The 12,461-nt window shown below is 55.6% G+C and overlaps 1 long non-coding RNA gene across 1 annotated transcript; it reads right to left on the minus strand.

Moving 5' to 3' along the window:
- Nucleotides 1-2,412: 2,412 nt before the first annotated feature.
- Nucleotides 2,413-4,836, minus strand: LOC114107213 (uncharacterized). The gene is made up of 3 exons (XR_003585302.2): nucleotides 3,920-4,836; nucleotides 2,755-2,811; nucleotides 2,413-2,598 (listed from the first exon to the last, which is right to left on the minus strand). It is a non-coding gene; the product is annotated as an uncharacterized lncRNA (long non-coding RNA).
- Nucleotides 4,837-12,461: the final 7,625 nt, after the last annotated feature.

The raw sequence follows: 12,461 nt of genomic DNA on the forward strand, positions 1-12,461 counted from the left end.
CGACCGTCCAGGGTGGGCCCAGGAGGCCTCATGCAGTGCGTGGGGGGAATAGCGCAGGCTCCCCTGGTGGGAGGGGGGCGTCGGGAGAGGACAGAGGGGGCAGGACCTGGTGCTGGGGCCTAGGGTTGGGTCTCTCCTCCCAGCATCCCCAGCATGGCTGAACCCTGGGACTTGCCTTTCTACTAACCAGACTCAGGAAACTGAGCAGGGGCACGGAGCGCAAGTCCCCGGTGTCGGCAGATGGGCACGCCTGGGGGTCCCCTGCCCGGGGGAGCTGGCCGGGTGGCGGAGGCCTTGAACTGTAGGCCCCAGTGCATCCGATTTGGATGCAGGTTCACCAAGCAAGCCCTTCCTTGTCGCTGGTGTGGCCATGTCCCCCTGGGGAGTCCATTTGGTGCTATGTGGACCTGGCATTAACTAGTGCCGACTTCCACGGAGGGAAAGTTCCGGGTAGGTGCAGAAGCCACCTTTCAAGTCTCTCTCCACTCTTGTGGTTAGGCAGGGAGGAAACAACCGTTGGGTGCCCCAGCACCTCGTGGGGTGTCCTAGAGGGTGACCACCTCTGTGATATGGGCTGTGTACCCTTATGTCCAGGGGAGAAGAGGTGTAGGCTGAGTCCGGCCTCCAATTGACAGTGGGACAGTGTCGTCGGCCTGGGATTTAATTACATTATTGGCCTCGTGGGGCTTACCTTATGGTTACTTTTTATTTCTGGCAAGTGACGTGAATTTTCCACTGGTGGCATTTCTTAACACAGGCCTGCCCAGCCCCCTCCGTGGCAAAGGAGCCGAGCCCCCAGAGACTCAGGTGTCATTTGCAGATCTACGCTGCCCATGGGGGCCTCACTTGCAACATCTGGGGAGGGGGGCTGTTACCCCAGCCCTGCCTCATGCACAGGGCTGGTGCCTGGGTCCAGGGGGGCAGAAAGCCATCGGCCTGGAGTCTGGCGCCTCCCTCAGTGTCCCTCTTCCTTCTGACCCTGGGTCTACTCCCTCTGTCCCCCACGCTGGAGGCTGTCATGAAGCAGAGTTCTTTGGTCTCACTGCGGGGGGTGGGGGGACCAGCAGGTGCCAGTTACAGAAGGCGCTAGGTTGAATGGGAGCGCGGTGCTGAGGGTCCGTGATGCCTTGAACCGTTGGCTTTAACTCGCGTAGGTGACAGATTCTCATGATTCTATTGGTGGGGACCTCAGACCTCTCTCCTTGGAGCCTGGCAGCGACCTAAGACTGGACGACACCTCTTGCCTACCCCACCCCACGGGACAGTGTCGTCGTCGCCCTCTGGGCTTGACTCTCTAAAGTGGAGATAGAGCCCTCCGTGCCTTCAGAAGACCTGTCGGCCTGCAGCCGCCTTTGAAGCATCTGGCCTGTGGGGTTCAAGTTTATTTTCACAGAAACCACCGCACTTTTTCTACTTGTTCTCGAGTTTCGGCAACTTATGTAACAGTTGATTATAGTCAGGGGCACAATGGAGAGACGGGACAGGTGCAAACCGGTCTGGGGACAAACACCCTGGATATCAGCAAGCATAGGTGGGAGGGGTGGCCTGGAAAGGGACAGGCAGGAGCCCAGCTCCCTGTGGGCACAGAGGGTGAGGTGCCAACCAGCAGAGCAGAGCCTGCCTCTGTCCCCTGCAGGAACCCTGGAAATTCCCTCTTGTTCCCGTGCAGAGCAGCTGTCCCCGCGAGGCCAGTTCCCAGCAGACTGGGTCGACAGTGCACCCCCTGGTCCCCTCCCTCCTCCCTCCAGGATGTCCACCCTCCCAGATCGAGGGCCCTCCGTCCTATGGCCAAATCTTCGTGCCACATCTGGCCTTGAAAGCCTTTGGGAACCGATGAGCTGCCCCGAGGCTCCGGGCCCTGCTCCTCCCCTGCAGATCAGAGTTGGGACTAGGATGAAAAGAGAGGGGCCCTCAGGGGCAGAACTGAAGGGACACCAAGAGCAGTGATCCTAATCCAATTAAAGATGGCAGGAATTTTTTTTTAAATAAAAATTTTTAAAAGGGGATGGAGGAGTTGGTCAGTGGTAGATCCCTGCCCAGCACGTGGGAGGCCCTGGGCTCAAGTAATAGGCAGCAATAAGAGGCCGTGTGGGGTCAGAATCCCGTCTGTTGCTGAAGGACTGTGGAGTGACGTAGCTGCTTCTTTTTTTGTGGGAGGTACCAGGGATTGAACTCAGGGGCACTCATCACTGAACCACACCCCCAGCCCTGTTTTGTATTTTATTTAGAGACAGGGTCTCCCTGAGCTGCTTAGCTCCTTGCTTTTGCTGAGGCTGGCTTTGAACTCACGATCCTCCTGCCTGGGCCTCCTGAGCTGCTGGGATTACAAGGCCTGCGCCACCACACCTGGCTCTTTTGTGTGTGTGTGTGTCAGTATTGAGGATTGAACCCAGAGGCACTTTGACACTAAGCTTCATCCCCGGTCATTCTTTATTCTTCATTTTGAGACAGAGTCTCCCTAAGTTGCTGAGGCTGGCTTTGAAGTTGGGATCCTCCTGTCTCAGCCTCCAGGCCACCATGCCCAGCTTTTTCACCCGGCCAGTTTGGAAAACAGTTGGTGGTTCCTGGGAAAGGTGGCCACAGAGCGTTTGAGCATTCCTAGGTGTGTGTCCAAGAGAAATGATGACACATGTCAACACCCTTGTTCACAGAAGCACTGTCCATAGCAGCTGCTCAGGAGCAACCCAGCCCCAAGGTGCCATGAGATGAAAGAAAGAGAAGCAGACAGATCCAGGATTGCAGAGTGCTACTTACTGGGGACTTACGGAAGGGTGGTCCTGGGAGGCAGCAAAACCAGTTGGATCCTGCAATCTGGGTCAGAAAGAGGGATGTAGAGTTAGGACAACGGTGACTTCATCCTGACTGAACATAACTGCTTCACCTTAAACAGTATCGAAGAACCAGGCGTTTCCCAGGAGCCCGGGCCCAGTCGTAAGGCTCCACATACTATCGTGACGGTTTGGTCCCTTCATAGTTTGCTGGGAATCTATGCAGGAAACCCGACTGGGGTGACTCTGAGGCATCATTCATGGTGGTTGCCACTCAAGATGGCTGCAGTCACGTCAAGCGGAATCCATGCATTCATAGCCCATAGTGGAAACAACCTAAATATCCATGAGCCCATGAATACGTAGTACAGTCTATACCCATGGAGTGTTGGCGCCTAATATCATTCTCCAATTCTGCAATTAAAGGAGCCGAGATTGCTGGGAGAATGGCTGATTGTGGGAGTTTGGCAAGAAAGACCCAAAATGAGCCTGGAATATCTCGTGGGTCCAGAAACTAAGGAAGTGCTTAAACACACACACACACTATTAAAAGGCAAAAAACAACTGAAGGAACCTCCAGTAGCCAAAGATGGAACAGTCTGAGCCACAAATAGGTGCGGTGTTGGATTACAAGACTGTACACCATGAATCCATTCTGCTGGATAAGTAAGTGAATGGGAGAGAAGAGATGAGTCTCCCGTGAGAATGCAGGCTCGGCCTCAAGGTGGCCACGCATGCCCACTTCCTTCCAGGAGCACAGCTGGCTGGGTCCCATCAAGAACTCTCCATTGGGTGTGCACCATTATTATCCCCGTTTTACAGATGAGGAGACCGAGCCACAGAGAGGCCAAGCACTAGATCAATTGCTCAGGGCAACACAGCTAGGAAGCAGGGCACGTTTCTGCTCTTCCGCGGCAGATCTATCGCGATCCATCTGGCCAGTTCCCCCACCATATGCCTTAGGATCTAGCAGGGTGTGAGGGCTATAAATGGTGCTCGAAAAAATTGTGGAATGAGTGAAAGTAGGGATGAGCAGAGAGGAGAGGGCCAAGCAGGAGAGAGACGGAGTTAGAGACGGGGTGCTGGCTGGCACCGGGACTGAGGCTGTGTGATTCAGGGCAGGTTCCTCGACCCCTCTGAGTCTGTCTCACCTTTCTCATCTGTGCGATAGGAACAGGGCTTCCAACCTCCGGGGTGAATGTGGGAGTAACAGGAGGTCACGTGAGCGTGCTGGACGTGAATCCCGCTCCATGCACGTAGTCGTGTAAGGAGGGTTTCTGTTTTCTGCTGGGTATTTCAGTCCCTAAGCCCCACTCTGCCAGTCTGGCGGGAAACACAACTTCAGCTCTTGAGTCAGGATTTCGGGGTGAGGCACCAGGTGGGCTGGTCCTCGGTCAGGTCTTCAGGGACGTCCATCTTCACAAACCAGAAGGGGCAACGCCTGATGATCCTCACCCCTCTGGGGCCTCGTAGCCCCCATTTACCTGGGAGCCCCGGCCACCATCTACCTGGGCCACCAGGGAGCAGGGCAGGAGAGCACAGAGGTGGTAAGTGCAGCTTGGCGCCCAGCCTGGCCACCTGCCAAGCCCCGTGCCCAGCGTGGTCTGGGGAAGCCATCCTACAGGCCAGTGGCAGTGCTGACCCTGGGCTCCCTGGGCCTCTCCCCGCCGGCACCTGCCCTGGGCCTGCCTCTGAGGTCAGGTGCGTGTCCCCCCTCCTTCGTGGGTCCCCAGGAGCTCTGCCCGGTAGGGAACCTCTGCCTACTCGCGTTGGCAGGCCTCAGCCTTCCGCCATCGCACTTTTCCTGGGGCAGCAAGTGCCAGGAAGGGAGGGGGAGATGCGCGGGGAGTGGTGAGAAAGCAGAGCCAGGTGGACCTCTCGGATCCTCCCTCTCCCCTGCGGGTGCGGCTCCGCGGCCCTCCTCTTCCTTGGTGTGCACAAGAGCACACAGCGTCCTGAGGTCCGGGCACACTCCCCGCCCCCCACTGGCCCAGGCCACAGTGCGTCAGGGCGGAGCTTCCTGCTCAAAGCCCTGGGGTGGCGGCCAGATCTGTCCACCCAGCCCGCCTGTGCGGGCTTCTTCTTCTGGGAACCACTGCTGCCCCCTCTGGGGTCCCAGGGGGAGTTACCAGCTCCTCACTTGAGCCCGCCCTCCTCCCTGGAGGGATTGGACACCCCCCCCCCCCCCCCAGCTGGACCAATTAGAGAGCCAACCCCTTGCAGTGTGGCGGGCTGAAGCTGGGCATGTGACAAAACAGACCAATCCAGGTCCTTCCTGAGGATCTCTCTACCTGAAACCAACCCACCTGGGCCCAAGGGTTTGTCCAGGTGCAAAGAAGCCCAGGCTGGCAGGGGAGAAGGTTCTCCGGCAGAGGGACCGAGAGAGGGGAGGGGCCCGCAGCCTCAGGGCCCTGGCTCGGGTCATCCCCTCTCCCAAGGCCCCTCCTTCCCTCCGAGGGGCTAGCCAGGGACCTTCAGAAACGCCTCCTGCCTCTGGTTTGTTAGGCTTCCGTCCCAGGTAGGAACACTCCGCGGGCTCATGTCCTGGCTGGCTCCCGGCGTCCTCCAGCACGCAGCAGTGTGTGACCTGGCAGGTGATGAACGGCTCGCTGCCTCAGTTTCCCCAGCTGTGACCCCACTGGTTAACCGAGAGCTCTTGCCGCACCTCACACCCAGGAAGCCCGCAGACTCCACTCTTCAGCCAGGGCACTCTGGGTCCTGTGCCTTCTGGGCCGCGGCCTCTGCCCAGTACGGTAGGACCTCAGCAGGTGACCTTCCCTGGAAACCAGGTCTTTGCAGATCTAAAGATTTCCAGATGGGATCGTCGTGCGCTCGGAGCAGGCCCTGACTCCAGTGACTGGCACCACTGGATGACATTGATGAGGGGAGTGAGGAAGAGGAGAGGACAGGAGGAACCTTCCCTCGGAGACTCCAGAGGGAAGCGCCTTGATCCAGAGCTTCGCGCCACCCGAGGGGTGACATCATCGGTTTCTGTCTGTGGAAGCTGGCCGGCCGTGGACACTGGTTAGGCAGGTCCGGGTCACTCACCAGGCTCACAGAGGGGCCTGGGCAGGTTGGCCGTGTGGCCAAGGAGCTTCCAAACATTGTTCTCAGCAACTCAGGAGGCTGAGGCCAGGGGAGTCGGAATCCTGCAAAAAAGGCTCTGCAGTCCCATGTGAAAAATACCATGTTCCAAAATGGTGCACAAAAACACATAAACCATAAAAGAATAACAAATTGGGCTTTACCAAAATTAAGAAGCCAGCTTCAGGGCCGGGATGTGGCTCAGTGGGTGGAGTGCTGTGCCTGCCCAGCCTCAGCAAGGGCCTGGGTTTGATCCCAGAACGGGAAACAACAAAACAAACAAACAACTGTGAAATCCCAGCTCTCCCACTAACCGTGAGACTCCGGTGGACTTTGATTCTCTGTGCCTCCATTCTCATCTGTGAAATGGGGAGACCTGAGACTCCAGGTTCGTTCCATTTAACTATTATTGTGTTAAAAAAGACCCTCGATCCAGGCATGGTGGCTCACACCTGTAATCCCAGCGGCTCAGGAGGCTGAGGCAGGAGGATCACAAATTCAAAGCCAGCCTCAGCAACTTAGTGAGGCGAGACCCTGTCTCTAAATAAAATATAAAAAGTGCTGGGATGTGGCTCAGTGGTTAAGCACCCTTGGAATCAATTCCCCGGACCAAAAGAAGCCAAAAAACACTCTAAAACATAGTGGCACAAAACAACTGTTTACTCATGTATCTGAAATTTGGACGGGGATTAATGGGGGTGGGAAGGGCGGGCGCTCTCTCTGCTCCAGGGTGCCAGGCAGGTAGCTCAGTGGGGCACCAGGATCTGCTCAGGTGGCTGGCGGGTTGGTGCTGGTATTGGCTGGGAGCCAGGAGCGCAGGGTTGAGGCCCTGTCCCTCTCTCCTCATGGGGTTCTCTCCAGGATGCGTGGGCTTCTTCACGGCATGGTGGCTGGATTTCAAGAGTCGATGTCCCAAGAGAGACAGAAAGTGCAAGCCACCAGTTCCTCACAGCCAGAAAAAAGGCACAGACACTTGTGACACACTCTATTAGCCAAGCACAGAGCTCAGATTCAAGAAGAGGGGATGGCAGACCCCAATTCTTTTTTTTGTGTGTGTGTGTTGCTGAGGATTGAACCCAGGGCCGTGTGCATGTGAGGCAAGCCCTCTACTAACCGAGCTACATCCCAGCCCTAGCAGGCCCCCAATTCTCTTGATAGATAGGATGACAAAGTCCCCCCTTCAGTACTGGGGGTTGACCCTCCGGAGCACTCTACCACCGAGCTTCACCCTGTACTTTTTATTTTTTATTTTTTGAGACAGGGACTTGCTAAGTTTCCCACGCTGTCCTTGAACTTGTGATCCTCCTGCCTCAGCCTCCCGAAACTGGGATTACAGGTGTGCGTCCTCACCCTTGGCTAGCATGTCAAAGATTTACAGACATGATTTTAAGCTGCCATAAGTTGCTGTGGGGATTAAGTCAACACGTATACAGTCTCAAGGGATCACCCCTCATTTGGAAGGGCCCTTCAGAGGAAGACACCTGGCAGACGTGGCTCAGCCGTGGGAGTGTGGTGAAGCTGGCATTACAGCACCAGGGCCAACCCACGTGGCAGCTGCTGCTCAAGAAGCCAAGCTCACTTCTGCCTCAGGGCCTTTGCACTTTCTGTCCTCACCTCCTTCAGGTCCCTGCTTTCATGTCACCACCTCAGGAAGCCCCCCACCCCCCCACACCAGCTCCTATAAAATAGTTGTCCCCACTCCATGGCCCCTTGCCCTGCTCTGCCTTTCCTTCCACTTGACATTACATGTTTCTTTCTCACTTTTCTTGTTCACTCTGTTCTTCCACACTAGAATGTCAGCTACAGCCATTCAAGGACATTTTTGTGTGTGAGTGTGTCTGGTTTTTTTTTTTTTTTTTTTTGGCACTGGAGATTGAACTCAGGGGCACTCGACCACTGAGCCACATCGCCAGCCCTATTTTGTATTTTATTTAGAGACAGGGTCTCACTGAGTTGCTTAGCGTCTTGCTTTTGCTGAGGGTGGCTTTGAACCTCATGATCCTCCTGACTCAGCCTCCCGAGCCTCCGGGATCACAGGTGTGCGCCACCAGGCCTGGCTCCATTTTGGTCACAGCTGTACCCCTAGCACCTAACACATAGTCAGTGGTCAGTAAAGAAACGTGGAATGAGTAAATCCGGTGGTGGTAGCTCAAGTCCTGGGGAAAACAGGGGGCCCTTGGGAGGCCTCCTATTGATCTCACCCCCCAGTGAGGGGCCTGGGTCTGCCACTCCTCCTCTGCTCCTGGGCTTGGTGTGTGTGTCTCTGCAACTGTGCCTCGTTCATCTCAGAGCTCCCAGGGCACACGGACCCTCAGGTGATGGTGATTCTTGTCTAATTTCCACCTGTCCACAGAGCCAGCTTTGACCTGGCTCCTCAGTTCATCCTCCCCACGTCCCTCTGAGATGAATGTGACGTCATGGCCCCAGTTAACAGACGTGACCCAGAGAAGAAGGTGGCTGGCCCAGGCCAGAGCTTTGGAATCTCCAGACTCCTGCTTCTCAGGAAGAAGGCACAGGAGAATAACCGACCGTGCCGGGAACCTCCAGAGACGCTGAGAAATCAGGGACCCTCCTCTCCAGGCCGACACCAGGGCCTGCTGGGAGCCGGCTCAACAAGCTGGGATTGGTCACAAGAAGCCAGAGTCAAGCGAGAGCAAGACCATTTCAAACAGGGCGCCAGCAGGATAGTTTCCTCCAGGGCGGGCCCCGTCCTCCAGCCAGGTTTTTGCAACCTTTGCTCCTCCCTCTGAGCTCTGATCTAGGTTCTAGGCGATGATCACCTCCATTGGCCAAGAGAACAAAAGCCCAGAGAGAGGAGTGATTGGCCCAAGGTCAACGGTGTGAGCCAGGACTTGAAGTCTGGCCTGGGAAGGAGACTATTATGGGGGTGACCCAGAGCATGCCCCCGCCACCCACCGTCCAGCGGCTAACAGCAAGTGGAAGCCCAGATGCAGAATTCCAGGAGCCGGCGGCCAGGGTGCAGAAATGAGTAGATTCCTGTCCAGCTGCGCGCCCTTGGCCAGGCTTCCCCTTCTCCGACCTTGGCCTTGCCTTAGGGCCAGGGATGCCCTGGATGGGATGGGGTGCTTGCTCAGCCGCTCGGCCGGCCCAGCGCTGGTTCCCGGCCCGTGGGTCCCGGCCCGATTCCTCCTGCCCCGTGGGTCTGGCTCCTCCAGGCCGGGAGGCTCTGATGCCGCTGATGAGAAGCGCTGATAGGATTCCCACACAGCTCACCCGCGCGGGCGGGCGCCCGTTCCTGTCTCAACAAGACCAGCTCTGCTTGCTCAGAGATTGCACCAGGATACACTGTGGGGCTTCAAAAGAGCCCTGGTGACAGCCTGGGTGACTCTGGAGGCAGCTTCGCTGTCCCAGCCCCCCCTCCCTTCCCAGACAGCAGGTGCCACAGTCCTACCCTTGATGCCTGGGTCTGGCATTAGCGAGACCTCCCCAGGTGCACCTCCCTTTCCGTCCTTCCTCCCATCTCCACCTCACCAGGGCCCCAGGGAACTTACACATTAGCTCAGCCGGGCAGGGCCCAGCTGGGGGTGTGCATGGGGCAGGATGGTGAGCTTCTCCTTGCTTCCCCCGCAAGGGGTTGGGGACCCTAGGGTCTCACGGGCTTTTCTTGCAGCAGAAATGACATTGGGGAGGGGTGATTGGGGGCAGGAACCAGAAACACGTCCCCTCCAGGAGATCCTTCACAGCCCACCACCCAGACATTTGAAGTTTGAGTGGAATCTTGCTGCATCGGTATGTCCCAAGACATATATATTTTTTAACTTTTTATTTTATTTATTTATTTATATGTGGTGCTAAGGATCAAACCCAGCGCCTCTCACATGTTAGGCGAGTGCTCTACCGTGCTGAGCCACAACCCCAGCCCCCCCAAGCCACATTTGGGACATACTTATACTAAAGCCCTATTCTTTATTTAATTGACAGTATGTCCTGTATTTTTAATTTTTATTTATTATTATTATTATTGGGGGGGGTACCAAGGGTTGAACTCAGGGGCACTCAATCACTGAGCCACATCCATGGCCCTATTTTGTATTTTATTTAGAGACAGGGTCTCACTGAGTTGCTTAGTGCCTTGCCATTGCTGAGGCTGGCTTTGAACTCTCCATCCTCCTGCCTCAGCCTCCCGAGCTGCTGGGATCACAGACAAACACCACTGCACCCGGTATCCTGTATTTTTTTATACTAAGCATAGCAACATGATTCCTGTACCTCTAACCAGCACCTGGGGGACTGCTTGGGGTAGGGAAGTTCCAACTCAGGCACCACAATCTGCCCTGGAATTCTGCCTACAAGCCTCTTTCCCCAACCCCAGTGTCCATGGAGAGGCTGAGCCCAGAGACTCCTGGGGGAATCATGTCACCCTAACTCTCTGCTCCCTGGGATTTCTCTGCCTGCCACCCCAGCCCCTCCTAAAGACTAAGTGCCTGAGTTGGGATTCCAGGCCCACATGCCTGAGGAGAGAAGAGTTTGTAGGAATGGCTGTTCTTCGCCTCACAGCAGGACCTTGAGGGACTCGAGTCAGGGTCTCCTCTCCCCTTCCTCCAGAGCAGTATAAACCACGTACTGATGACGGATTCAGGGAGGATCACCAGGACTCTCACGGGTCAACTGTCCGCGAACGTTGGCTAGGTCTGCATAGAGGGAGCACTCGCTTCCGGGGTGCTCCCAAGCCATGGCGGAAGGCCACCCCAGGAGGTGCCTGCCAGAAACACTGACCTCAACAAACGCAGACACGAGCCGCTAGGGAGCCCTCGCCAACCTGTGAACGAGAAAGATGCCCGCAGCCAGGCTCCAGAGAGGAGACTTTTTGGAATACTGGAGATTGAGGACCCTCATATCTCCCCTTGAAAAATCATATACAAGATTCTTCCTCAGGTGAGAGGGTCTCTGAAGGCCAGAGCCAACCGGCTGCCCACAAGGCGGCTTGTTGCCAACGGAGCTCTTTCTTTCCGTCACTCTGCCTCTGGTTTCCTTGATTCCACTGGCAGCAGTGACTGAACCCCGTGTGACTACAAAAGTAAAGGGTCACCTTACCGTGGGAGAGCTGGCAGGCGCCACCAACAGTGGAGCAGCTGACATCACACCTCCTGCTCTGATCTGCCTCCAGATTAAAGAGGACTAAAGACACCTGCCAAATAACTGCAGGTCCCCCCCTGAGATAGGCAAAGAAGAGCTAGAAAGAGCACCCTGGGGCTGCTGCCACCATCAGCAGGTTCTGCAGAGGAGACAATGGGGTCGCATCCTCGTAAAAATGTCCCGAATTTGACAGTTACACATTGGTCTGAGGCTTCGTGGGTGGAATCGAATATTTTTCCAGCGACTCTTTCATGGTTTCCGAAGAGCAAATAGGAGACAGGGAAAGCGGAGGAAGGCCGGGGAGGAGGGCGGGAGAGTAGTGATTAATCTAATTGTCCCACTGTACTTTTCTTGCAGTTTCTCTGTACACTGAATATTGTTCCAAACCAAAAGTTTGGGGAGCACACATTGCTAATAAAATAGCAAAAGTAGAGGGGGCTTGCCAAGCGCCTGTGATCCCAGTGACTCGGCAAGCTGAGGCAGGAGGATCCCAAATTGGAGGCCAGCCTCTGCAACTTACCCTGTCCCAAAATTAAAAAAAAAACACAAAAAGGACCTGGGATGTAGCTCAGGGGTAGGGCACCCCTGAATTCAATCCCTAGTACGAGGGAGTAGAGGGGTGAAAGAGAAGTAGAAGAGGGCTTATTAAATTAAATTTGGCTTAAAGCTGCCTCTAGAGGTAGTAAATTGTAACCTGAATTAATAGGTAAACAAACGGCAACCTGAGAGCATGTTCTTGTAATGAACAGCCAGGTCTCAGCCAATCATAGAAGCAGAGTTTTCAGCCAACCACAGGCTTCGCACCTCCAGAACAGGTCCAAATGAGGGTACGGCAACTGACACCGATCAGGTTATTCCAGCAGGCGGCCTCTTTCTGTGTGTAACTACTGTCTGCCTTCGTGACACTCTGACTGGTTTAGGGTGCTGCCCGATTCACAAATTTGCTTTAAAAAAGACTGCTAAATTCAAATTGTGGATGTGGATGTGGTTCCCTAGTAGAGCATTTGCCTGTCAGGCTTGAGGCTCTGGGGTTGATCCTCTGCACTGGGGAAAAGAGAGAGGGAGGGAGGGAGGGAGGGAGAGAGAGAGAGAGAGAGAGAGAGAGAGAGAGAGAGAGAGAGCGTGCCAGAAGGTTTTCTTTTAACAGGCCTTAAGACCTTGCGGTCTGCCTGCCCTTCCTTAAACAGGACTCTGGTCACACAGTGAGCAGCAGCGGCAGCAGCGCAGAGATGGCCTGCCCTTGCCCTACTAGCTACAAACACAAGGCCTCAGCCCTGAGTTTGGGCCCCAAGAACAGGAGGGGGACACCTAATCAGTGTCACCATTTCCTTTCCTTAGTCCCTCAGGCTGCCCACGGGCAGCTCCGTGCCTACTGTGATGTGACCAAAATACCTGACAAGAACGACTTCGCTTTGGTTCAGGGTTTCAGAGCCTCAGTCCATGGTGGGCTGACCCCAGCGCTCAGAGCCTCAGGTGAGGCAGGAGATCACGGTGAAGCACACGGAGATACAA

Source organism: Marmota flaviventris, chromosome 3, assembly GCF_047511675.1.
Source record: "Marmota flaviventris isolate mMarFla1 chromosome 3, mMarFla1.hap1, whole genome shotgun sequence".
In the NCBI taxonomy this organism is placed as follows: domain Eukaryota; kingdom Metazoa; phylum Chordata; class Mammalia; order Rodentia; family Sciuridae; genus Marmota; species Marmota flaviventris.